The sequence below is a fragment of the Lolium rigidum genome, unplaced genomic scaffold (assembly GCF_022539505.1).
Source record: "Lolium rigidum isolate FL_2022 unplaced genomic scaffold, APGP_CSIRO_Lrig_0.1 contig_42541_1, whole genome shotgun sequence".
In the NCBI taxonomy this organism is placed as follows: domain Eukaryota; kingdom Viridiplantae; phylum Streptophyta; class Magnoliopsida; order Poales; family Poaceae; genus Lolium; species Lolium rigidum.
The window spans coordinates 61,706-84,431 of NW_025900540.1; the positions used below are offsets into that span (position 1 = coordinate 61,706).

The 22,726-nt window shown below is 42.5% G+C and overlaps 4 long non-coding RNA genes across 5 annotated transcripts; all 4 read right to left on the minus strand.

Annotated features, from left to right (window-relative positions):
* Positions 1 to 8,329: 8,329 nt before the first annotated feature.
* LOC124681441 lies at positions 8,330 to 9,739 on the minus strand. Its single transcript, XR_006995865.1, has 3 exons — positions 9,677 to 9,739; positions 9,446 to 9,542; positions 8,330 to 8,376 (listed from the first exon to the last, which is right to left on the minus strand). It is a non-coding gene; the product is annotated as an uncharacterized LOC124681441 (long non-coding RNA).
* A 1,277-nt stretch (positions 9,740 to 11,016) lies between these two features.
* LOC124681440 lies at positions 11,017 to 11,966 on the minus strand. The gene is made up of 3 exons (XR_006995864.1): positions 11,892 to 11,966; positions 11,196 to 11,283; positions 11,017 to 11,104 (listed from the first exon to the last, which is right to left on the minus strand). It is a non-coding gene; the product is annotated as an uncharacterized LOC124681440 (long non-coding RNA).
* Positions 11,967 to 15,456: 3,490 nt separating this feature from the next.
* LOC124681439 lies at positions 15,457 to 19,366 on the minus strand. 2 transcript variants are annotated; one of them, XR_006995862.1, is made up of 5 exons: positions 18,989 to 19,366; positions 17,599 to 17,774; positions 17,053 to 17,170; positions 16,757 to 16,928; positions 15,457 to 15,528 (listed from the first exon to the last, which is right to left on the minus strand). It is a non-coding gene; the product is annotated as an uncharacterized LOC124681439 (long non-coding RNA). The 2 variants fall into 2 exon arrangements; XR_006995863.1 differs by having other exon boundaries at positions 17,048 to 17,170.
* Positions 19,367 to 19,449: 83 nt separating this feature from the next.
* LOC124681438 lies at positions 19,450 to 21,000 on the minus strand. Its single transcript, XR_006995861.1, has 3 exons — positions 20,123 to 21,000; positions 19,696 to 20,030; positions 19,450 to 19,550 (listed from the first exon to the last, which is right to left on the minus strand). It is a non-coding gene; the product is annotated as an uncharacterized LOC124681438 (long non-coding RNA).
* Between the last annotated feature and the right edge of the window lie 1,726 nt (positions 21,001 to 22,726).

Below are 22,726 nucleotides of genomic sequence, written 5' to 3' on the forward strand. Positions count from 1 at the left end.
TAGTGTGGCTCATAATGACAAAATCTGAATTAATTAGGCATGCTTCAGCTTAGTTCTTATGTATGCTTACATGTGTCCTCAGCTATCTATGTCTGTTGTGAGTTCGTTGGGTTGCGGTGTGAATCGAATTCTAACTTCGGCTTAAGTGAAATTGGGCATCATGTTGTCTCCTTTGATTGAAAAACTCCTATCTATTTATACCTATATTACAACTAGAACGAGATTGATTGGGTGACAACTTTTATATTTGCTGGGATGCATGAATGTCAAAATTGGTTTCTGCTTGCTTCAGTTTTTGTTACTGTATATCCGTATTGGGCTTCAACTACTCCATGTGGTATTTTATTTTACCTGATTCTTATGTTGAGATTGCAGTCCCCTAGTTTTTATTCCCTTTGTTTTTTAAAGGGACTTCCTCTTCCCTAGTTAAAAGTTGTATCCCTGAATCAGGCATTGTTTATGCTGCTTCTTTTATAAGCTCAAGGGAGCTACTCATTGTAGAAGATAGCAAGATGCCGATTCTGATTTTTGTTCCTTTTTTTCCTTCTTCATTGTGTTGGCCAAGTTTTTGATGGGCTGTAATAATCTTGCTTGGTCCATGAAGGTATTGGTAATTTCGTATCAATTGACTGCCTTCGTTTGGGTGTGATCCCGTGCATGGAGTTTTCGAAATTTTTGCTGCAAGCGTCTTTCCTAGACATGCATGCTGGAATGCTATCGAACTGAATCTGTAACTATGACTGCAATTTGAACTTTATAAATCATAGCGGTTGCAGCTCAAGATTTTCATCCACGGGCTCATATTTTTATGTACTGATTATGTTAATTCCTGTCAAGAGAAGTTACATGGAGCCAACTGTAGCAGTATACCTTTGATGAAGCAGGCTTACGATGTCTTGTTCAGAGCTAGATTAATCGGGCCATTTGGATGTCAAGGACCAGCAAGATAGCTCTGCTTGTCAATGAAAGTATTCGTATGAATTTGCCTGCTTTTGCTTGGGTGTGTTTCCAAGCATACTTTTCAAGATGCTATCGAATTGGATCTGTTAGTACAAGTCGTACTGTACTTTCTGTGGGACTTTAAAAGTCATACTGGGTGCTGCTGAAGCTTTTAATCCCGGGGCTTATATTATTATGTACTGATAATGATAGGTCATTACAAAAAAGTTACAACTGCAGCAGTAAACCTTTCATGAATCCGGCTTACAAAGGCTTGTCCGAGTTAGAGAGGCTATTTCTATTTCACGGCCTGCCAGAGAACAGAACTACGGAACACTGCAGTCGTGAAATTTCTAGAGGCTCCTATACACCGACCATGTCGGTGTCTATCAAGCACCGCATACTTCTGGTCGGGTATTGATCTAGCCCACTTTTTTCTTCTTTCTGATTTTGTTTTTACTTTTTGAAAGTGGATTTTGTACTTACACTCATGGGTGTGGGTGTTTCCGTTGCCGTCCATTTATTTCTCGAGATTCGTGCTCACTATTGTAGATGAAAAGATTACTTTCTCTTACCTCTTTTATCCGAATCTCAAAGCACAGTGGACGGTGACAGAAACATCCACACACATGCGTGTAAGTATAAAAGTATTTCCTTTACTTTCTTTTTGATCGTTTTTCTGTTTTTTTGTTTTCCTTTTTTTTTGTTTTTCTCTTTTTTGTTTAAATTTAAAATTTTAAAATATTTCAGATTTTAAAAAGTTCAAATTTGGGAAATTATACAAAACTTTCAAATTTTCAAATTTTTAAATTTTTAAATTGTACGTATTCGAATAATATTCATATTCAAAAAAATATTAATTTTGAAAAAGAACTTAAAATAGAAAAACAAAAAATGTTCAAGTTCAAAAATGTTTAAATTTAGAAAGTACTTATGATAAAAAATCGAATTTTTGAAAAAAGTAAGTTTTTTTTAAAAAAGTCAATTCTTTTAAATAAATTTGTTGAAAAATCAAAGTTTCAAAACTTCTGGATTTAAAAAATTCGGATTTAAAAATATTTCACTTTTTGAAAAACAAAAAAAGAAGAAACAAAAAAGAAACAAAAAACGAATTTTTTTTTTTGGAAGGACATCTTCTAGCGCATTGTGCTATCTTTTAATAAATAGTTAGACTAATTGAGATTAAAATTCATCTATATATGTGACCAAACTAATATGAAACCAGAAGAAGAAGAAGAAGAAGAAAAGGTGTCGGTAAAATCATCCAAAGATGAAGCTAGATCTCACTACGCCCATTGATGGAACCAGACGAGATCGAATAATAACAGAGATCCTACATATGTGAGAACTAGGGTTACCTTGCATGCAGGCGGAAGGATCAATATGAACAAGAGCTCGCCCATGGACAACAACGACCCCAACAGCCTGTCGGATGCAGCCATGGACGGCGAGGGCATCGATGATGAAAATTGGTGGCCTCCTCGCCGAGAAAGATTAAAGATCTCATAGCATCATATCATAGAATAAAGATCCACCACATAGGTATTACAAAAATTACCATAATCATGTTGGTAGCTCATATGGTACTAAGATCTATGAAGAATATGAGAGAAATAAATCAAACAACTGCCACAAACCCCGTAGTCTAGATGTGGCCCCCCTTGATCATGGTGATGATGATGAAGACGTTGGAGAAGGTGGAGATCCCTTCGGTGGCGGCTCCGGTGGAGTTTCCCCATCCAATCTTCGCTGTTGCAGCCTCAGTTTTTCGTGTTTCGGTGTTTATGCGGCGCTCCCTTCCCGAGAACCCTTGGGGGGCATCTATATAGTGGTTTTTAGGTCAAAATACGTCGGTGGGAGAAAAGATCAAGCGATTTGGATGATCGATGACCAAAATAGGTTGGGTGGCGCGCCCAACTTGCCTGGGTGCGCCACCTGTGCTCTTTTGGGCCTCGGGCCTCTCCAGGTGTGCTTCCAGGGCCAAGGTTACTTCTCCTGATGAAAAAACGACCCTCCAAAAATGATAGCTCAATCTGACTCCGTATAGGTCTCTCGAATCATTGGTAAATCCCCATAAATCAATATAAAACATGGTAGTATCATCATATATGTTGCAAATATGCGGGAATTCATGCATTCTAATAAAGGACAATTTTCATGTATGCATTTCACATGCATCATGTAATCATCAAGCCAAATGCATGCATTAGGCTAGATTATGAAAATAGCAAATGTCAACCCTAATTCCCAAATTGGAGAAAAAACCAAAAAATTGAGGAAAATTAAACGAAATTGGGAGAGGGGAAACTAAGATCTCACCTTCCCCACCTCTAGTTTGCTCTCGCATTTCACAAATTCACGCCCGGGATTGCCATTCTTGTCGATCGAGGTGACCAGCCTCTTCAGGGGCGCCGTCCGTGGGCAATCATGGCACCTTGCCATCGGCACTGGACCATATCGCGGCCATGGACAGTGGGAGGCGTAGAGCTTGACATCTACCATCGACATTGCCACGCTTCGAGGTCCACATGAGAAGACGAAGGGACCGGAGGATGCATGGGAGGATCCAACGGTGGATAAGAAGTGGGCCCCACGTGGTGATGTGGACAAAATATGGCTCATGTGCTGACGTGAATAAGTTGTGGGTCCCGCCATGCTCACATAATTCCAGTTGCTAACCTACTTCCCGAGTTTAAGCCCTACCATCGTATCTTGATCTACAAGCAAGCTGGGCTGTCCGATGGGCCGTATGCCACCATCACCGTCTATGGGCTACCCGGGTTTGCCGGATCAGCACCATGCTGTTGATATACCCATAAAGTATACCCACAACATAAGGTATTTGAGTCATGATAATCCTCGCACACGAGCTATTTCAGCCAACAACGTAGCGTTTTCTCCAATTTGCCTCAACAACGTCACATATGAGCTATTTACCCTCAAAGAAGTGGAGTCTTCGCGAGGACTGTGGGCATGTCGTCTACGTCTAGACAATCGGTGGCAGCAGCGACGTTATCCAGGTATCCACGGAATGGTGTGGAACGACGAGAGTCGACGCTCGGAGCGGATAGCGCCGACGAGTTTCACAGCGTGCGTCCAAGTCAAGGCACTACGCGTCGGAGGGCGTGTGCGGTGGTTCGGCGCGGGGTGTGAGCAACATGTTCCTCGCCTCGGTAGCTGCCCAGGCAGTGAAGACAGTAGTCGGAGGCGACGAAGGCGGCAGTCCGCGGGTCATCGGCTTCACATGAGAGCCGGAGGAAATCTGCAGTTAAGAACCTGATTTTTAAGGCTATGTGATCGATGCAGGGACCGGGTACCCCATTTCGAAAGAAAGAACATGATTTGATTTGGTTTCATTTCCAGGTCGTGCGGGGTTTGTGCTAGCGGCGGTTTCTCCGGGGCTACATTTGGCGTGTCTCATCATACATCATTGAAGAAACCTTGTTTTTTTTATTTCTATGCATGTACGGTCAAGATCGCTGGGATCTGACACTCTGGTTCTTTTAGTGTTGAGGAGATGTATATTTCTTTCCTTATGGCCCCTCTTTTTTTTATAGTTGAGAACGTGGTGGCCCACATTGTACCTATATATATGTGTATATGCAGCGGAGTAATACATTATACATTACAACCTTTCTACATGGTATCAGACACACCCACAATCCTAACCTAATCCTAGCCGGCCGACCCTTCTCCCTCCCGGCCGTCTCACCTCTCCAACCCTAGCCGGCCGCACCTCTCCCTCCCGGCCGCCGCTCCTCCCCTACCCCTAGCCGGCCGCCGCCCTCCTCTTGCGCCGCCGCCCCTCCTATCCTCCCTCCAACCCCTCCTCGTCCACCCTACCGGCCACCCCACCACCACCACCATGTCCTCCATCTCGGACGCCTCCAACCCCTTCACCTTTTCACCATCCTCCGCATCCACTGCCCCCACCCCCACCCTCATCTGCGACGTTCCTATCGCCGCTCACGTGCCATCACGCTCTCCCGCTCCAACAACAATTTTCATCCATGGAAGACGTACTTCTACCTACTCTTCCGCGAGTACAATCTTCGCGACCACATCGACGGCACCACCGACCTCCTCTCCATGCAGCGTGACAACGACAGGATGGCGATCGACGCCACCATCACCCGTCGGCTCTTCCTCACCATCGCGCCGGACATCTTCAAGACCGTCGTCCGCGGCGGCGATGATGCTCGCACGGTTTGGATGAAGATACACGGGCTCTTCACCGACAACAAGCTCCGGCATGTCGTCTTCTCGCAGCAGGAGTTCTTCGGCACTCCCCGGGAGCCCTCTCCCTGGACGCCTACTTCCTACGCCTCAAGGCCATCGCCGACAAGCTTCGGGACCTCGGATGCACGATGGGGACGAGATCCTCCTCTCCACGCTCACCGCCGGTCTCAGCGAGGATCTCGGTAACGCCACCGCTAATCTCACACTCATGACTAACCCTACATTCTAGCGCGCAGTCTCGTACCTTCGTCTCGAGGAACACCGCCTGAAGAACCAGCGCGCTCGCGCTCCTCACACCGCCCTCGCCGCTGGGCTGGGCCACGGCGTCCCGGCCCCTTCCCCACCGGCCTCCTTCCCGCCTCGACCCGCGCCGGATGGATCAATATGGACAAGAGCTCGCTCAAGGATGACGACTCCAGCAGCCTTCCGGATGCAGGCATCTTCACCGTGGGCAGGGCCTTCTCTCCTCTCCTCGCCGAGCAAGAGTCAAAGTCTAAGTCACAAGTCACGCGCAACCGACTCGCGGTATGTGGCTAGAGGCTTGTAGTTATAGGGGAGAAAGACTAAGGTTTGGAACAGTTTAAAAAACTTCCAGAGAGGGAAAACAACACGGCGGGAAGAAGGAAGATGAAATTTCGGTTCAATCCATGAAGCCTCTCTAGTCTGTTCGTTGCCTGTGTTAGGAGTAGATGGAAAGGCGAGATACACAGCCCGATGGCCTGGAAGGTCAATTAATTGTCCAGCATTGTTTTAGGATGGAACAGTTTCCACTTCCCCATTTAATTACGTCATGGTGGCATGCATGCGGTGGTATCCGAGTAATTGCCGTTTGGGTTGGTTTAGCATGCATTGACCTATCATTTAGGATCTCTCCCTATGACTTCAAGTTTGTTGCTACGAATAAGTTATTCCATAAACCAGCCACCCTCTCACACAAAAAAAAACACTTTCTAATCATCTCTTTGTTGCATGTCAGAGCATGATGAACCGTTTGCTCTGCTTGGTTTAATTACGTTCTGGTGGCTTACGTGCATGCGGTGGCCTCCGAGTAATTGCCGCGTTTTCCTTGCTTGTCCTCTAGTTATGATGCCCATTATGATGTGTGTGGGGATGGTTTACAATGCATGGACCTATTCTTCACCATCTCTCCCCATGATTCCATGTTTGTTGCTGCTACGAATCAGTGGGATTCCAAAACTAGCCACCCTCACACGGAACAAAACTTTATGATCATCGAACCTCTTGTTTTCCTCTAAAAATCTGGACCGTAATAAATTAGATTTCTAAATTTTGGTGATTTTTTTCCGTACCACTAGTGACCCTGTAACTAGTGCAAATTAATCGGAGCGCATGGCACATGGTCCAATCTAATTTTGTAGGATAGAAACCAAGATGTATAGCATGCTTGAAGCTAATCTTTTTGAATGAGAATAGGAGATAGATGAAAAGGCTGAGATACATGATCCCACGGATCGATTACCTGGATGGTCAATTAATTGTCTAGGATTGTCTTACGATGGAACGTTTGCACTGCACGATTTAGTTAAACTCCGGTGGCATCCATCCACACCAGTTCCTGAAAACCAAACTCAACCAGTGCATATATTTCATATCTTTGTTTATTTCCTACTAATGAAGCTAGATTTGTTTTCTACATGTAGTTTTCCTTGTACGTTGAATTATACTCGCCAGCAGGTTCATACAAACCATCAACTTAAGATATTTTCGTTTCCAACAACTCTAGAGAAAGGGAAGGGTTGGTTTGACTAATAAGACAGACAAGGTAAAAGAACCACTAATTGTCATCTGCTTCAAACAATTTCATCTTGTGTATTTTTTGCTTCAAACCATATTAATATCTATTGTTTACATCAGTCTGAGTGAACCAAATAAGCACTGCTGAAAGCTTGCAGCAAAACAGAAGCATTTATTTGGTTTTGCACACGCTCATATGCTATCTATATGTAGTTAGATCGGCGCACACGTACCAACTACATGGTGAAAACCTACGTAAGGCACTATGTATACATAGCCCCAGCCACAGGAAAAACACACATAAATCATAACATTTTCAGCAGTCAACTAGATTACACAGGACACTAGCTAGTAGCAAGAACTCATGAGCGGGAAGACAGGCAAACGACCACAGCTCATCCTTCTCTTCAAACTCCAGCTTCTCTTCTTCCTCCGGGCCCTCATCCGAACTCAGATACTTCACCGACTTGTACCACCATGCAGGGGGTGTAGTGCAGCCAGCTGCTCATCATCACCGAGTCGATGCACTCACTGTCCACCATTCCATTGGAGCCTTGAAGGATTTCTGGAGGTCCTTGACAGAACATTAAATTGGATAGATATACTCTAGCTGAACATCAAACTGTCTTCATCCATAACCTTCAACACCAATGAGAAACAAAGGGCACCTGCAAACATCACATGCATCAACAGTATCATTATTGCAAGTAAGAAATACATTCAAATTTTTGTACCAAAACAGATCCAATCCATTCATATTCAGGCAACAGCGAACTCTAGAGAGAAGGGTTGGTTTGACTAATAAGATCGACAAGAAAAAAGAACAATCAATTGTCATCTACTTCAAACAAATTCATCTTGTGTATTTTTGCTTCAAATCATCGAAATATCTATTTTTTACATCAGCCCGAGTGAACCAAATAAGCATTGTCGAAAGCTTTGACCACAACAGAAGCATTTATTTGATTTTACACATGCATAAATGCTATCTACATGTACGGAATGGATTTATTTGACACAACAGCTACATGGTGGAAACTTACGCAAGGCACCATGCATACATAGCCCCACAGGAAAAACACACATAAATCAGAAGATTTTCAGCAGTCTACTAGGCTACATAGCACAGTAATAGTAACAAGAACTCATGCGCGGGGAGACAGACAAATGACTACAAGCTCATCCTTCTTCTCTTCAAACTCCAGCTCCTCTTCTTCCTCCACACTCTCATCCAAGCTCAGATACTTCACCGACCTGTACCACCATGCAGGGGGTGCAGTGCAGCCAGCTGCTCATCATCACCGAGTTGATGCCCTCACTACATCAGTGTCTTGAAGGATTTCTGGAGGTCCTTGATGGAACATTAAATTGGATAGATATACAGCTGAACATCAAACTGCCATCACCCATAACATTCAACACCAATGAGATTCAAAAGGGCACCTGGAAACATCACATGGCATGAGGCATATCATTATTGCAAAGCAAGAAATACACTCCAATTTTTCTACCAAAACCCATCCAATCCATTCATATTCACACAAAGAGAAATATGAAAAATGCATATTTCCTTCCCCGTCAAATAAGAGAACATCAAGTTGACTTGGCCAAAGTCGAACACACATATGCATGTATAGCTGAAAAATAAAATTGAACACAATTTAATCTGCTCCCAGTTATAGGACCTCAGTTTTAAATAAGATAGCACAAGTCGGGTTCGATTGATTGTGGAGCTACCTTTACTACTAGCAGCAACAACTAGTAGGGAAGACAGAAAAACTAGCTCAATTTTAGCAACAGCGGAAGGCAATCTAACATCTTGATTTTGGAGCTACCTCAACATCAGCTGCTAGCTCATAGCACTTTGGCGGGAGAGTTGCTAGCTAGTAATACTTGTAGGATAGAGTTTTTTTACAGGAACGGAGATTAGTAAGATGCAGCCTGCTGGCCTAGCTTTGAGCCTGGTCATTTCAGGCCCAAAAAAACATGACAAGTCCAGAACGGAGAGTTTATCTCCTAGTTCCAAGTATCACAAGCAGAGTGCACATGTAGCAAAACAAATGCACAACACATATACCCAGTTGGTCAAGAATTGATCAAACCATTAGCTAGCAAGATTGTTTATCCACATCAATTAGCCATATCCAAATGGCATCCAGTCCACCTAGCTAGCATGGACATGGACATGGACATTAGCTAGATATCTACAACAACAAAATGCAGAGTTTGGACATCAGATGCACATTAGCTTGATATCATCACGTGTATCAGACTCAGTACTCAGTGCACATGATTGGTGCAGCATGCCCATTCCAGTTAGGATGTGCAAAATTTAATGAAAAAAAGTTTCTTTTGTTAGCAACATCTATGGTTATTTGGGCCAAAATAGTGGCCATGAGCAAATAAAACTAAGTCAAACCGCCAAGCAGGCCAAGACTCCCATGCTCATAATCATGGACTTGCAATCTCAAATATCAAGATTTTTTAAAACAATAAAAGTATCAGACTTTACCCGACACTCCTCATATCCCTGAATGCTCTCCAAGTTCCTACACAGCATGGGCACCTCCTTAATCCGGCCTTCAGATCCAGCACGTAGAGACAAGACACTACAAACATTGAAATTAGCATCACCACCTTAGAAAATAGGACAAATGGCAGTAGCGCTAAGCAATGCATACATGAATGCTATAACTGGATGTATGCCTATGCATGAATAAATGTTAATTTAGAGGTCTCTAACCTTGATCTCATGCTGCAACAACTCAAAATAGAGACCTTGTATAGCTTGACGAATAGGAAAACCATCAATGAAACAGCACCACGAAAGCTGAAGGCCAGCTGCCAGTCAAAATGTCCAGCCTGGGACCAAAAAACAAGAATCAGGTAAGCCATCACAATCTAAAACAAGTTCACCAGAAATTCAATATACTACTAATAGCAAAGACGAACAATCATCAAAATGCAAAGATACTAGAAAGTTTTATACTGCATGCTATTGTGTTCATACTTCCCTTTATATTGATACAATATTATAGAAGAAACTAATGCCATATTATTGCTACAGAGTCGTCAAAGAACTAATAAACAACAACAATATCATAAATGGTTCCCAAAAAGTGAACAAGAAAAGAACAGTGGATTCTTGAGAAGACATCTCTTTCCCAAACCGTGAAAGGAGACACGTTATACAATTTTATTAAAGAGCACAAGTTCAAGTACATTGTTGCATACATATCTATGGCACTAAAAACAAAAACTGTGCAACAAACAAAGTGCCAAGAAACAGAATGCCAACACTAGTTCCCAAGGTTGCAATCACAAAAGTATGCATGCTCAGTGATAAGTATAACCTTTGCCGTGCAATTCACCATACCATTTATTTTCTCTCGTGAAAGGTAAAGTGCATGAACGCTTTTTCATATAATAAACAAATTGAAGCTATAGCACCCAGCATATTCATGAAGGCTTAAGTTCTAATACATCAGAACCAGCAAGAGCACCGAATGGGGAACACGCCTTCATGGACTGATGGCTGCAAGCCAAACAGCAAACTCCCAAGCAGCTTTGCAAAGGCCTCGCCTCTGCCATGTTGCTCACCTCCTGGATGATATGGAAACATTGAAACGATTCCATATTCCAGGGAAATGCTTAGGCCGGAATAAAGAAAAACCAGCAAGCCATTAGCAACTAGAGCATTGCACGACTTGAACATGTGGTTGATATAGCAACTTAGCAAGGTTGTTATACAAAACATAATTGAATTCAAAAGGCTCATGAAAATTACTAGAATACACAGCTTGAATGCAAGATTAGTATACAAGCTAGCAATTACAGCAAACACCCGTAATCATAAATATCACGTTACATGAGCTAGAATAACATTTGTTAGTATCATCAACACAAGACCAAATCCTAGCCATATCACGAACACAAAACCTAACCAGTAAGTTATAGGCACAATGGTCAGAGCACAGAACAACCATGGTTTGTTCGCCGTTGTATCAAAGAGGAAGTAGGGGGAAAAGAAGAAACCAAGAACTTACCCAATCTGAGAGTTTGCCGAAATGGATGTATGAGAGCATGGGATGTTCTTGACAGAGTACAGGCATGCTCTTGGGCTTTTCATCTTCACCATCTTCTATCTCTTCTTCCTCTGAGGTCTTTGTGGCTACAAAAAAAAAGCATGATGCATTAGTGATTGGATGAACACATCCTGGTATGATCATGAAAAAAAATATTAATATTGACCCGTAACTTACTTGTATCCTCTTCTTCACTTGATTCCTCCTCCTCAGTTGGCACTTCAACATCAATCTCCTTGAACTCAGATTACATCTTCATTAAGTCCTTCAATCAGCCATCATAAAAAATTATAACACGATGAATGCTAAAAGTAGCATAATGTCTTCAAGAACTGGACAAAACTTACTATGAAAAATAAGATAAAGAATCCTAAACGCTTGCACTTGACTTTGACAAACAATAAGAATTGTTCACTTAAGACTGATAAATGAGCCAAATGATTGAGACTGATAAATGAGCCAAATGAGAATTAATGTTTTGGTCAGCCTCGCAGCCTTAGAAGCTTCCTAAACCAACACCATACTGGTCGATGTACATGTATTGGAATGAACAAGCCACTAGGCCTCATATAGCAGCCATATTATAGACAAAACCCTCTTAAATAGCATGAACAGTACGTTTAGCCCACACTAAATAATTATCAGGTTTAAGTTTGATATCAAGTAATTCAACCAAACAATCCCCACGATTTAACCAGAGAGAAAACATCTCTATGCTTACTCATGGTGTTATCATTTTTCACCACATCGTGGGAAGTATGTGTAATTTATCGTTTGCAAGGAAATCAGGAAAAGACCAAACCAAGTAGACGAACCAAAACTCAAACCAAATTTCATTACAAACAGACCTAGGAGTGAAAGATCTATACCTACCAATGGCTAAAGCACGTCGTGAATATATACAGCAGTAGCAACCTTGCATTGTCAGCTAGGCCGGGGCAGCGGTGCTTGTGTACACCTTAGCTGTCTGCAGCATGGAGAACTGGGCAAAAGGGCGTGCAGTGTGGTGGCAGCGCTGGTTCGTGGTGCCTGCAAGAGCTGGGTTGCAGCCGCTAACGGCTTGCGGGCTTCGCAGCGCCTCCCGCTGAAACTATCCCACATGTTGCTCAAGATAGCATTTTCTACAAAATTGATGGAATGGGTAATGCTATCATCAACCACACGAGCTGCACACAGTAGTAACATTGCAAGTGCACTGTAATGAAGTAGTGGCAAAGTAATCTTACTTCAAACCCAGTCAATGACGCAACCTGGCAGAGAGCGCACAACTTGCAGCAGACTGTGAATATAGCAACTTTGAAAGATTAGGACGACTCATAAGTAAATATATCAACAAATATCAAATCAATAAATGGACCCAAAATAACTCGATGATGCACAAGACACATAATTACTATCAATCCAAAAATACAGATATAATGAAACCACAAAGTATAATTTCAATAAGTTCATTGTCAAATAATCTTTCTATGCCAATGCAAATATTATCATGCCCAATTGCCCATTGCCCTGAAAATGAGAAACTGATGATAACACAAAGTGTAAACTAGTTCCATACTCGATGCAGATAGGGAGACGCAGCATGCTTCGGCCGCCAGCTACGTCCAAGGAAAAGGTCACTGTCCAGCGTCAACACCAGCAAGAGTGCTGCTGCGGTTGCCATCATCCAGCGAGGTGCAATGCCCTGCTGCTCAAATCAGCGCAGCTAGCCAGTGTGCTCCTTGCACATCCCACATCAGACGGTGGACGTACCGATCAGAATCCGAATCTGCAGAACTCTAAATCTTCAGAAAACCGAATTATTTGTGTAAGCATACATTACAACAAACCAAGTTATCTATAAAATACATTAAGTGCACAAGAAGTAGAACATAGACAGATTTTCCATGCAATAAAACTGACAAAAGAAAGCAGCGAGAAATACAAACAATAGTCTGCATTTTTTGTAAGAACTAGGAAGTTTATATGCTTTAAGTGATTAGGTGCAGAAGGAACAGTCATCTACCAAACTTAAAATAAAAAAATTCCTCAAAACCACACATAATTATGCCTGGCTACTGACTAGGTGACATTTATCGAGTATTACAATATACCAATCCATTGTCCGTGACTATGTACAGCAAGAAGAGACATCTAGCAAACTCAAAACACAATGAACAGATAGAATTAGAAAATACCAGAGAATGCAATGCAGTCCAGTTACAAGGATAAGCACATACATTCAGCAAGGTTGACATTATGGCGAGTAAAAAACAACAGGTCATCACTCAGGAGATAATGAAGATTGCCCGCCAAAGAGACACGACATGGTGATCCCCTCTAGTCTGAAATAGTAAAAGGATACATGTATTAGTACTTTGTGAAATCATGTGCTAATTAAACTCAGTACATAAGATCGACATCTCAGCCATCATTGGAATATAAAGTAACCAGAATTCATGACAACACAAACATTTGCAGAATTCAGCAGTGAATCATAGGAGGCGCAAACATGGCACGTGCATTTTCAAGAATATGCTGCTAAGGCTTGAGAGTCTAAAATACATCCTGTGCACAAGAAGAAGAACATAGACAGATTTTCCATCCAATAAAACTGTCAAAAGAAAGCAGCAAGAAATACAAGCAATAGTCTGCATTTTTTTGTAAGAACTAGGAAGTTTATATGCTTTAAGTGATTAGGTGCAGAAGGAACAGTCATCTACCAAACTTAAAAATAAACAGATTCCTCAAAACCACACATAATTATGGCTGGCTACCGACTAGGTGACATTTATCGAGTATTAAAAAAATACCCATCCATTGTCCGTGACTATGTACAGCAAGAATAGACATCTAGCAAACTCAAAACACAATGAACAAATAGAATTAGAAAATACCAGAGAATGCAATGCAGTCCAGTTACAAGGATAAGCACATACAGTCAGCAAGCTTGACATTATGGTGAGGAAAAACAACCGGTCATCACTCAGGAGCAAATGAAGACTACCCACCAAATAGGCACGACAGTGATCCCCTCTAGTCTGAGGTAGTAAAAGATACATGTATTAGTACTTCCTGAAAATCACGTGCTAATTAAACTCAGTACATAAGATCGACATCTCAGCCATCCTTGGAATATAAAGTAACGAGAATTCTTGACAACACAAACATTTGCAGAATTCAGCAGTGAGTCATATGAGGCGCAAACATGGCACGTGCATCTTCAAAAATCTGCTGCTAAGGCTTGAGAGTTTAACGCTAATGCTTTAACAGGCTTATAATTACTAAAAAAGTGTTCTTGAGCAGCAAACTGACCTCAACAGTTGAATAACTATGGTTGAACTGACTTGAATAACTATCTTTTAACATTATGGTGTAAACTTTCTAGTGAATAAAATAGAAAACATGATGAGTAATTGGATAAGCAAAATACAAGCACGACAACAGCTAATGTATAGTGTTGTTAACTGGATACATGTAGCAGTCTTATGAATTCATGATAAATGTTAAGTGAAAGGACTTATAATAAAAATTAGATACAACTATAAAATCAACTCGAGTAAGGAAAAACTTGTGTGTATGCCTAGAAAGCCATTTACAAGTACTCTATATCAGAACGGAGTTTAGTTCGCACACACAGTTGTGATACACACACTTTATACTCTGTTATGGGGACTTCCTCTCCTGCTTCCAGGACAAGATGCGGATGAAAAAATCAAGATGAGCATACTACACAGACTAGAAGCAAAATGGAGTGCCACGACGGAAAACAGTAGAAATCCCCGCCGCAGTGAATCATCTATTCTTGGTGTGGGTGCAGTACCTTACCATATTGAAAACTTGAAGCTTCACAGCAGAATTCAGCGTCACTTTCTCTTCATGTATTGTATGCATCTATTCTTAGTCCTCTTCTTCCATAAAGTATACAAGGTTTTCTGGTAAGAAACTGCAAGCAAGAAGAACCTTGTTAGAAAGCATGCAAGTACATGCCTATATGCCTAGCGTATACACTTATGGAAAATGCTATACTACAAGTATTGTTACCCAGATAGAATATTAACATATTAACATCAGCTTTATCACGAATTAATTATGCAACTCCACACCTTACAAGTCCTATCATTCAATGTTAACAAACAAGGAAAACACTCTAAACTTCCAATCCGATGTAAGAAGCTATATGCAAGAACGATAGGAAGCTGTACTACATGAATTCAGTCCCTGTCTTTCTGTAAGGAAGTCTTCATGTATATTGCCAAGTTTCCTCATTGTTCACAAGAAGGTGAGAAACATAGCAGAAATGATGAAGAGATACATGCTACAGAAGATTACTCGTAAAAATAACATAGAGATGATGAATAGCAAGTATACCATTTTAGCAGCTGCTTCACTTCAAGAGTGAACGTGCAAAGAGGGCGGGTCTCAATGGCTTCCTTGTCAAACCAGATGGCCAATGGTGGTCACCTTGACATATGGCCATGATATTCATGAGTCTTCTCCTTGCCCATGGCTGATCTGTTTAGTTGCCAAACTGCAGGAACAAAGTAAAGGTGTTAAAAAAAATAACAGATGAACATAATCGGAAAATGAGCACCTAAGTAAAGACATTCACTGTATACCAATCATAGTCAAATCGAATCAGTTCAAAGATTTAAATTCTGAAACCAGGTCTAATCACATCTACACAGTACACAAATCATACTTTTTTTTGCAAGTTCCTCGTTCATATACATTTTTTTGCAAGTTCCTAGTTCATATACCCCAAGGTGCGCATCAGCAGTAAAACTCTCAAGACCAGTTGATCACAAATGGTAAAGAAAGTAACTATGGCTCCACACGTACAATCATGTAAATATTCCAGGTTTTCAAATTAGAAAGGAGCTCTAGATATAGCAATTAGTGTTTGAAAAGTATCCAAAGCCACAAGAAGGAATATGGGGGTCGACCAAGGCTTAGATAAAACTCATTACCTCTACTGTTTCTCGAAATACTCAAATCGATTTGTTTTAAACACTTGACAAAAATCAACACTAGTAAAATATATGCTAAGAAGCTAGACAAAATGATGGACTGCACAAACAATTAGCATGCAGCAAACAAGAGATATATAATTGGCAATGTGATCCAATGGAGTAGGGAGCAACTGACAACAAACATAATAAGCATTCTAAGCTGTAATGCAAATCAAGAATCAACCATCACATCATACTGTACTTCATCCTTCTTTTTCTCTTGTTCCAAGTGCTCTTGCAAAAATAATTGAGTGGTTTCCTGAGTAGATTGGTGTACTAATCTACTTAATCATAAGACCGTACAAGCATTAGCACTAAGCCCAAAAACTATCACAACATAGATACAACATACTGACATCCATACAGCTGCGATAGTTTTTTATTCCAGTGATAGTATAAATTGCAAAGCTATTTACCTGGATAATTCTATATTTAGGGACCTGAACTGGTAACCGAAATTAAAAACTAGGTACTGCATAAGAGCTGAAGTGCATTTTGTTCCATCAGGTTCATTCATTCAGTAGCAACCCGTTTCCACTTTCCATACAACAATCAGAAGCAAACCACTATCATAAAACAATAGGGCACATTCAGTGGCCAACAGAGATAAAATGACATGCACGGCCATTGTACATCGTACTGCCACGCAGCTAGTAGTGGCCAGTTGAGTGCATCAACATGATAAATAAATAAATAAATAAATAATTACAAGGAATGCATGGAGGGGGAGGAGGAGAGGGAGATCACCTAGCAGCTGCAAGTTTGGGATGTGGCCAACAGCGTGGGGACTGAGTGATCTCAAGGCAGCAGCAGGCCACGGAAATCACCGGCAGCCGCAGCTCAGGGAGGTATTCCAGAAGGTCGTCGACTGTGGCTGCAGCTCCATGAAGGCAGAACGCGGACGCCATGGTTCCGCTACCTTAGACACATGCGGAATGCAGATGGAAAGGCATCAGTAAGAGCTAACGACTCGTAATAGGACCATAAATAAGATTAGAAAAGACTTGTATCCATCTATTCTTGGTGTGGGTGCAGTACCTTACCATATTGAAAACTTGAAGCTTCACAGTAGAATTCAGCGTCACTTTCTCTTCCTGTATTGTATGCATCCATTCTTGGTCCTCTTCTTGCAAGTAGTATACAAGGTTTTCTAGTAAGAAACTGCAAGCAAGAAGAACCTTGTTAGAAAGCATGCAAGTACATGCCTATATGCCTCGCGTATACAGTTATGGAAAATGTTATACTGCAAGTATTGTTACCTAGATAGAATATTAAGATATTAACATCAGCTTTATCATGAATTAATTATGCAAATCGGCAACTTGCAAGACCTATCATTCAATGTTAACAAACAAGGAAAACACTCTAAACTTCCAATCCAAACTGTAAGAAGCTATATGCAAGAACGATAGGAAGCTGCACTACAATGAATTCAGTCCCTGTCTTTCTGTAAGGAAGTCTTCATGTATATTGCCAAATTTCCTCATTCCTCACAAGAAGGCGAGAAACATAGCAGAACTGATGAAGAGATACATGCTACTGAAGATTACTTGTAAAAATAACATAGATATGATGAATAGCAAGTATACCATTATAGCAGCTGCTTCACTCCAAGAGCGAACCTGCAAAGAGGGCGGGTCTCAATGGCTTCCTTCTCAAACCATATGGCCAATGGTGGTCACCTTCCCAGAGTCAACATGGCAAATGGCCATGATGTTACTGAGAGTCTTCTCATTGCCCATGGCTAATCTATTTAGTTGCCAAACTGCATGAACAAAGTAAAGGTGTTAAAAAAACAGATGAACATAATCGGAAAATGAGCACCTAAGTAAAGGCATTCACTATATACCAATCATAGTCAAATCGAATCAGTTCAAAGATTTAAATTCTGAAATCAGGTCTAATCACATATACACAGTACACCAATCGTACTTTTTTTTGCAAGTTACTAGTTCATATACCCCAAGGTGCGCATCTAAAGTGTGAGCAGTAAAACTCTCACGAGCAGTTGATCACAAATGGTAAAGAAAAGTAACTGATGGATCCACACTTACAGTCATGTAAAGATCCCAGGTTTTGAAATTACAAAGGAGCTCTAGATATAGCTATTAGTGTTCAAAAAGTATCCAAAGCCACAAGAAGGAATATGGGGCAGTCGACCAAGGCTTAGAGATAAAACTCATTACTTTTACTGTTTCTCGAAATACTCAAATCAATTAGTTTTGAACGCTTCAAAAAAATCAACACGAGTAAAATATATACTAAGAAGCTATACAAAATGATGGACTGCACAAATAATTAGCATGCAGCAAACAAGAGATATATAATTGCCAATGTGATCCGACGGAGTAGGGAGCAACTGACAACAAACATAATAAGCATTCTAAGCTGTAATGCAAATCAAGAATCAACCATTACATCACACTGTAGTTCATCCTTCTTTTTATATTGTTCCAAGTGCTCTTGCAAATATAATTGAGTGGTTTCCCAGTAGATTGGTGTAATAATCTACTTAATCATCAGACCATGCAAGCATTAGCACTAAGCCCTAACACTATCACAACATAGATACATCATACTGACATCCATACAGCTGCTATAATGTTTTATTCCTGTGAGAGTATAAATAAATTGCAAAGCTATTTATCTGGACAATTCTATAGTTAGGGACCTGAAATGGTAACCGAAATTAAAAACTAGGTACTGCATAAGAGCTGAAGTGCATTTGGTTCCATCAGGTTCATTCATTCAGTAGCAACCCATTTCCACTTTCCATACAACAATCAGAAGCAAGCCACTATCATAAAAAAAATTGGACACATTCACTGGCCACCAAGGAAGAAATGCCACGCACAGCCATTGTACATCGTACTGCCTGGCAGCTAGCAGTAGCCAGTTGAGTGCACCAACATGATAAATAAATAAAAATACGAAATTAACAAGGAATGCATGGAGCGGGGAGGAGGAGAGGGAGATCACCTAGCAGGTGCAAGTTTGGGATGTGGCCGACAGCAGTGGGACGGGGTGGTGTCAAGCCAGCATCAGGCCGCGGAAATCACCGCTGGCCGCAGCTCGGGGAGGTTTTCCACAAGGTCGTCGACGGTGGCTGCAGCTCCATGAAGGCAGGACATGGACGCAAAGGTGGAGGTCCTCCACATCCAGCACCGGTCTCGTTTGCTGCTTGTGTTGTTGCTCGCGACTGAGGCATTGAGGCAGGGAGTGAGGCGGAGGGGCGCAGGCAGCCCAGGTCAACAGGAGAGGAGGCACCATGGTGGCCGTAACAGGGGCACATGTCTCCAGGCGCTCCGGATAGCGAGGACCAGCACCAAGCGGAGGTTCTTAACGCCAATGTCCAGGGCATGGCGGACGCACGGTAATCAAGTGGGTGGAGGGGTTTGGGTGGGTGGGGGTTTCCGGCGGCGAGGGAGTTGGGTGGGTGGGGTGGGGTGATGGGGGGGGGGGGGCAGCAACGAGCGGCTGCAGCGTTGTCGGAAAATTGAGTTGAGAAACGGGATTGAGGAAGAGATGCGGTAAGAGCGATCTGCAAAATATGCAAAAAAAAAGTCAGAAAACAATAATCTAGAGTCCAGGAAATTGCATGATATTTGTTTACGGTAGTATTTTGCAGCAAACACATAGAATATTCTGAAAGTGTAGAACACACAAGAAGAGGAACCATGCATTACCTACGAGCCGGCCGTCGTCATAGTGGTGGACACCATTTCAAGTACCGGCCGGCGCGCCGCTGAGGACACCGCTGCCTGCTGCTCTTTCCGCTGCATTAACTAAACTGCTAGGAAGTTGCAGTGGCAGAGATACACTCAACTCACACAGCTATCTACCAAAAATTGTGTCATGTCCATTCTCGACATCCTCATCGCGCCGATGTTGATGGACGAGCTGGCCGCGTGTGTCAACCAACACAGAGGCAGCAGCAGCACCATCTTGTACCGCCATTGGTCTCTTGCTTCTCAGCACCCGGCATGCAAAGCTTTGTTCAGTTTAAACTTTCAACAGGATCCTGCAACAAAGCTATAAAATATAGTACTCAGAACTTGGAAAATGTTGCATGAATGCTCATAACAGAATAAAGGGAATAGAAAGAGCAGTTACTTCCATGGAGTTAGTGGACGATGATGGATCTAACAAAGCAAAGTCCTCAATGTGTTCCTCCTCCAAGTCCTGCGGAATGGAAAGTGTTAGTTGACAATATTCAGAATTTCAAAACTAGAAAGGCCTTCAGAATTTGTAAACATTACAAATTCTTCTATCATGGTATATTAAAACAGAAGCAAAAAAGGCATTATATGTAAATCGTATGGGCCTAAACGGATATATTTCAAAACAAAAGAAAGTATAGGTCGCAGATCAGATTCCCTCTTCCTAAGCCGTGTACTCGCACTAATTATCATAAGACCGTGAGTTATTTGTTTGCTTTGAAATAGGTGAGAGATAGTACTAAAACTACGATCCTACAAAGATAGTATCGAATTGTGTTAACTTTGTATTATACAAGCTAACATGTATATGCTTCAAATCATAAGAAATTAAAGATAAGCAGATCTCTACAAGATGCAACAGTTTTGTATTTTCCGCAGTCCTGTACTAGCATTGCTTGTTTACTTGCTTGCTTCGAAACAAATGAGAGATGGCAAAAATTGGTAAGCACATCGATTCAGCAACCTTGAACAGCGCAGAGACTTATTTTTTTCAGAGACGCAATTAAGTGAGAAACAACACAATTGACGTAAAAAGTCAGTATTTAGCTTGACAACCATAGGAGGCATTCAGGCGCTAGTATAATTTTCCTAATACTGCAATCGAGCATCTACATGCGTATTATATAGAGGAAACCCACCAAACTGCAAGATCACTACCTATGTTGCCAACTTGGCTCCTCCTTCAAGATCACTACCTAGCAAACATCTACACGCATATCCCTCAGATGCAAATGCACGCCTCTTTTGAAGATCAATACGCAAATCTCTCCCTGGCTAGGTAGTTCTGCATTTCCTGTACTACCATTGCTTCTTTGCTTGCTTCGAAACAAGTGAGAGATGGTAAAACTTGGTAAGCACATCGATTCAGCAATCGTGAATAGCGCAAAGACTTATTTTCTTCAGAGACGCTATTAAGTGAGAAACAATACAATTGATGTAATGAGTCAGTATTTAGCTTGACATGCATAGGAGGGATTCAGGCCTTATTATTATTTTCCTAAGACTAGAATCGAGCATCTAATTTATTATATAGAGGAAACCCACCAAACAGTAAGATGACTACCTATGTTGCCAACTTGGCTCATCCTTCAAGATCACTACTTAGCAAACATGTACACGCATATCCTTCAGATGCAAATGCACGCCTCTTGAAGATCAATACGTAAATCTCTCCCTGGCTATTCATATCATGTACACTACAATTACACGTTGGAATGTAGTTACAACACCAGCTCCGAATTACTATTTTCCTATCATATTCACACGAAAGAACAACACATGGGACCATGCATACACATCAGCACTTTCTTAACCATTAACATTTCACACATTTTCTAAAATTAGGACATCGTCAACCAGGATATGATGGTTCTAAAATCAGGACTACTCCAAAAAAATCATGGTGAATCGATGGTTTGTGGCTGCAGTACTACTCAAACAGGATATGATCCATTAGGTGTTTTGCCAGAGCAAACATTTGAGACACAAGACACACAGGACAACACTTGACACGAGAGATTTATACCTCCCTAAGGCAGAAACGCCACGATGAAGACACCAAGTGGAAGCCTTGGGGAATTGGCTACTTGGCGACGACGATGGGCAGCCTTGAGATTGAGGGCACAACGGCGCTGCTGTTGGTGCCGGCAAGATCGCTGAGCTGCCCGCAAGCTGCACAACTCACAACTCCCAGTGCTCAATCTGCCCGCCACATGTGTTGGAGAAAACGTTTGTCTACAAGTGTGCAAGGACAAAACAATGCTGTTATCTCACACACACGCTACCAAAATCTGAAGGTAAAAAGGCAAATGCACGCAGATTGTGATAGACCTCACCGTGCAGCTGCAAATTTAGGAGGTGGCCGACGGCAGAGGGACGGAGTGATCTCTGGGAGCAGGGGATTGGGGACGTCGCCGGCCGCCGCATCTCTGGGAAGGCGACCAGCATCTCCTCCTCCTTGTCTCCCCAGGGCGAGCAACACGGAGACGGAACATGGACGCTATGGAGGAGGTCCTCCACCTCCAGCGCCGGCCTCTGCTGGTTGGGCCGTCGCCCACGACTGCTGCGTCGAGGCAGGGAGTGAGGGCGGCGGAGCGGGACCGGAATACCAGGTCGACGGGAGGCGCCACGGCGTCAGGTTGTGGGTGACCTGTGGCTGGACGGGGGCGCGGCGCCCAGCTCCAGGCGCTCTGGATGGCGAGGACCATCATTGGGCGGCGGTTCTTGATGCCGACGTCTACGGCACGGCGGCCGCGCGAGAATCAGGGGGCGGAGACGATTGGGTGGGAGAGGGTTTCCGGCGGCGGAGAGGGTTGGTGGGTGAGGGTTTCCGGCGGCGAGGGGGTTGGTGGGTGAGGGTTCCCGGCGGCGAGGGAGTTGGGTGGTGTGGCCGGCCGGCGGCCGCAGAGCAGCAACGTGGGGTGAGCGGCGGCGAATCGATGGAGTGGGGGGCTGATGGCGAGATATGCGTGAGTGCGTTTTGCCTTCTCAGTGTTGC